The sequence below is a fragment of the Zalophus californianus genome, chromosome 4 (assembly GCF_009762305.2).
Source record: "Zalophus californianus isolate mZalCal1 chromosome 4, mZalCal1.pri.v2, whole genome shotgun sequence".
Taxonomy (NCBI): Eukaryota; Metazoa; Chordata; class Mammalia; order Carnivora; family Otariidae; genus Zalophus; species Zalophus californianus.
In genome coordinates, this window is record NC_045598.1 from 117,213,658 (window position 1) to 117,218,704 (window position 5,047).

Consider the following 5,047-nt stretch of genomic DNA (forward strand, 5'->3'; position numbering starts at 1 on the left):
TAGACTTACTGTCCCTGTGCAGTCCTCCCCTCTCATCCCTGCTCACTGCCACAAACGTTTTGTCCCCACTGCACTCCAGCTCTGCAGCACGACGCTGATGGAATAAGCTGCAACTCCAGAGCTGGCTGCTTTGCATTCCTCATAAACCAAGGGACTCAAATACCAAATTTAAACCCCCAAAATAGTAACATCAGTTTGACACTGCAAACCATGTTGGACTTTTTCCTGGTCTCTTCTTTGCTTTTAGGAATTCATGACAACCCATCTGGACTGATAATGAGGACATGTGCCCTTGTGGTTAGGTGTCTAACAGGTGAGTCCCTCACAGTCTTGGGCTCAAATTCCAACTCTGCCACTTTTAGTGTGTGATCTTGGGGAAATTGCTTATCCTTGGTCAATCTCGAGTCCCACATCTGTAAAAGGGGGCTGTGAACAGATGGCAGCAGTTTCAGTATTTAAATAAGATCACACATGCTAAACTATTGTCATGGCACCTAGAATGTCAAAACTGGTTAATAAATCATTGTTATTGGTATATTATTATTAGTTTATCATCAGCATGATCACCAGCCAGAGAACGGCATCTTCTAGAAAGAATTGTCATAAAGAAGTATGAGGGTGGATCTGTATCCCAGGGTCCCAACAGGAAACAGATGCCATACTCAAAACAGGTGTTCAAAGAGAGCTCAATGAAGGACCTGTTTACCAGGGTGTGGACAGCGAGTAACCAAAGGGGAAGAGCAGAGCACTCCTGGCCTAGTAGCAGAAGCCACTGCCACCTGTGGCCTGAAGGGACCAGAGGAAAAAGTGTCCCAGCTCTAAGAGCGGACCATCCAGCAGGAACTGTGCCTTGACAGAGACAAGCAGCCACTGTCAACCCAGGGCTGGTCACGGAGGTGGCAGGGGGCTCAATCAACAGACCTTCTCCTCCTTCCACTCCCCAGTCTCCTGACAGAGTCCATTGGCCAAACCCGCATCAGAAGCCAGAGGGCAAGGGCTTGGCTTGCCGGAGCAGACAGCAGGTAGAGAAGGTGAAGTGTGCATCCTCAGGGACAAAGGGGGCATGTGAACAGAGGTGGCGGGACTCTCCTTGACAGATGCAAGGGACCCTCCTTTACTGAACCATGAGGACAGGAAGATGTCTGAGTAGAGATGGAGATGTTTATGGGTGACAGGTGGAGAGAGCTAAGGGAGTTCTATCATGAGGGTAATGATTTTTGTTTCCTCAATAAAGTTCATGGAGCCCACTAATCACGAGGCTGAAGGCATTATAGTGGGGACTTTGAGAAATGAGGGGAAAGTTGGAGATCATCTTGGGATAGCCATGAAGAACTTATATAAAAGATCTTCAGGTAATGTTTAGGGTCTTAATGATGTTAGAGATTACTAACCCCAATTTCCATGGAGCTTGTAATGTTCAGTGGGCTGGGAACATAAGTAGAGATGTTGACTGATGGGCTAGATGGGGAAATGCTCAAGCAAAAAGAAGTTGATGGATTGGCGGGAAGGGGAAAAGTGAAGAACTTTGAGATTTTCATGAAGTAAAAGTAGCAATCAGAAGAAAGAATGTGAGATAGATGACAGGAGAATGTGATCAGGGTATTAAAGAGTAGAATAGAGGAGTAAAAGGTAAATATCTTCTAGGTCAGGACAAGAACTAGGGTGGTCATCAGAGCAGCTGGCTAAGGGAGAGGTGGAGGTGGGAAGGTCATCAAAGTTAAAGAAGTTGTATCAGCTAAGATAGCATGCCCAAACTGTACCAAATGCTGAGATGCCACAGCAAATTCACAGGGTGCCATGCTCAAGGCAAGCACAGAGATGCCAGACATCTTTCAGACACCATGTGAACTATTAGCTTAAAATAGTTCACAGTTCCAATATCAGACCACACTACTTACATTCAGCGACATCATATCTCTGCAAGGGTGAGTTCTCCACAATTATAGAGACAGAAAGCAAACACCACACAAAGACCAATGTGAACAGGAAATGAGGGCACCATCTGATTCCAGTATCCAGTCAGATTCCAAGGTCTGAGATGTTATGCATCACCCAACACACACTGCATTAGGAAGTAGTTGTGTTATTTAAGAATAAAATCAAAATAGTATTTTTTCTTTCAATTTATGTGTAGTATTTTTTTTCAAGTGGCTAAGTTGTTCAGGAATGAATACATATTAGTTTGTTCAGACCTAACTATTCAATGAGTGAGATTGTTAAGTATTTCTTTTGGACTCAATGCACCATAAAAAAAAATTTATTAAGATGCTAAGGGTGTCCTGACCTGGGAAAGTTTGAGAACCTCAGAGGTAACATGTTTTCTGCTACATTCAAAAGAAAATCTTGTCCTTTTCAACAAATGGTGCTGGGAAAACTGGATATCCACATGCAAAAGAATGAAGTTGGACCTGTACCTTACACAATATGCAAAAATTAACTCCAAATGGATTAAAGACCTAAAGGTAAAAACTAAAACCATAAAACCTTTAGAGGAAAACTTCATTTGGACATTGGATTTGGCAATGATTTCTTGGATATGACTCCAAAAGCAAATTCAACAAAAGAAAAATAAGATAAATTGAATTTGTTCAAAATTTAAAACTTTTGCACCTTAAAGGACATTAACATGAGTGAAAAGGAGACCCATAGAAAGGGAGAAAATATTTGCAAATACATCTGATAAAGGATTAAATCTAGAATACATATAGAACTCCTAAAACTCAACAACAACAAAAATAAACACCCCAAATCAAAAATGAGCAAAGAACTTGCTAGACATTTCTCCAAAGAAGATATGGAAATGGCCAATAAGCACATGAAAAGATGCTCAACATCACTAATCATTCAGACCGTATAAATCAAAACCACAAGACACTACTTCATGCCCAATAGGATGGCAAGTATCAGAAAAAAACATAAGTAGGGATACGTGGGCGGCTCAGTCAGTTAAGCGTCTGCTTTTGGCTCAGGTCATGATCCCAGGATCCTGAGATTGAGCCCCACATTGGGCTCCCTGCCAAGCAGGGAGTCTGCTTCTCCCTCTCCCTCTGCCTGCCACTGCCCCTGCTTGTGCATTCTCTGTCTCTGTCAAATAAATAAATAAAATCTTTTAAAAAAATCATAAATAGGGAGGCCTGGGTGGTTCAGTCAGTTAAGCGTCTGCCTTCAGCTCAGGTCATGATCTCAGGGTCCTGGGATTGAATCCCGCAGTGGGCTCCTTGCTCAGCAGGAAGCCTGCTTTTCCCTCTGCCTGCTGCTCCCCCTGCTTGTGCTCTCTCTCTCTCTCTGACAAATAAATAAAATCTTTTAAAAAACTTAAATAATTAGGCCTCCTGCTCCTCCCGCCACTGCCCTGAGTCACTGCCTGCACAGTTCTGACCACCTGGCTCCCCATGCTGGCCACCGATATTTGGAGTTCTTACAACATGGCAGACACTGACAACAAAGAACAATCTGAACTTGATCAAGATTTGGATGATGTTGAAGAAGTAGAAGAAGAAACTGGTGAAGAAACAAAAATCAAAGCATGTCAGCTGACTGTTCAGATGATGCAAAATCCTCAGATTTTTGCAACCCTTCAAGAAAGCCTTGGTGGACTGGTAGAAACACCAACAGGATACATTGAAAGCTTGCCTAGAGTAGTTAAAAGACGAGTGAATGCTCTCAAAAATCTTCAAGTTATATGTGCACAGATAGAAGGCAAATTCTATGAGGAAGTTCATGATCTTGAAAGAAAGTATGCTGTTCTCTATCAGCCTCTATTTGATAAGCGATTTGAGATCATTAATGCAATTTATGAACCTATGGAAGAAGAATGTGAATGGAAACCAGATGAGGAGGATGAAATTTCAGAGGAGCTGAAAGAAAAAGCCATGATTGAAGATGAGAAATAGGATGAAGAAAAAGAAGACCCCAAGAGAATTCCTGAATTCTGGTTGACTGCTTTTAAGAACGTTGACTTGCTCATTGATATGGTTCAGGAACATGATAAACCTATTTTGAAGCACTTGAAAGATACTAAGTGAAGTTCTCAGATGCTGGCCAGCCCATGAGTTTTGTCTTAGAATTTCAGTTTGAACCCAATGAATATTTCACAAATGAAGTGTTGACAATCATGAAAGATGAGGTCAGAACCAGATGATTCTGATCCCTTTTCTTTCAATGGACCAAAAATTATGGGTTGTACAGGGTGACAGATATATTGGAAAAAAGGAAAGAATGTCTCTTTGAAAACCATTAAGAAGCAGAAACACAAGGGACGTGGGACCGTTTGTACTGTGACCAAAACAGTTTCCAGTGACTCTTTCGTTAATTTTTTTGCCCCTCCTGAAGTTCCTGAGAGTGGAGATATGGATGATGCTGCTGAAGCTATCCTTGCTGCAGACTTTGAAATTGGTCACTTTTTACGTGAGCATATAACCCCAAGATCAGTGTTATACTTTACTGGAGAAACTATCGAAGATGATGATGATTATGATGAAGAAGGTGAAGAAGCAGATGAGGAAGGGGAAGAAGAAAGAGACAAGGAAAATAATCCAGACTATGACTCAAAGAAGGATCAAAACCCAGCAGAGTGCAAGCAGCAGTGAAGCAGGATGGTCTACCTTCTGCTCCCCTGGAAAGGATGATTTTACATCATTTGACAAGCCTATTTCAAGTTTTTTTGTTGTTATTGTTTGTTTGCTTGTTTTTGTTTATGCAGCCTAAAATAAAAATGTCAAATATAATTTAAAAAAAATAATTATAGCTGTAAATGCTTACTTTAAAAACAAAAATAAAGGGGGGCGGAGCAAGATGGCAGAGGAGTAGGAGACTGGGATTTCGTCTGGTCTCAGGAATTCAGCTGGATAGGGATCAAACCATTCTGAACACCTATGAACTCAACAGGAGATCAAAGAAAAGAGTAGCAACAACTCTCTGAACAGAAAAGTGATCACTTTCTGGAAGGTAGGACGTGTGGAGAAGTGAATCCGAGGCGATATTCAGGAGGATAGACGGCGAGGGAGGGGCCTCCGACGGCCGCTTCCGGCAAGTGATAGAGCCGCGG

The 5,047-nt window shown here is 42.0% G+C and overlaps 1 pseudogene; it reads left to right on the forward strand.

Moving 5' to 3' along the window:
- Positions 1–3,410: 3,410 nt before the first annotated feature.
- Positions 3,411–4,589, forward strand: LOC113912610 (annotated as a pseudogene).
- The last annotated feature ends 458 nt before the right edge of the window (positions 4,590–5,047 follow it).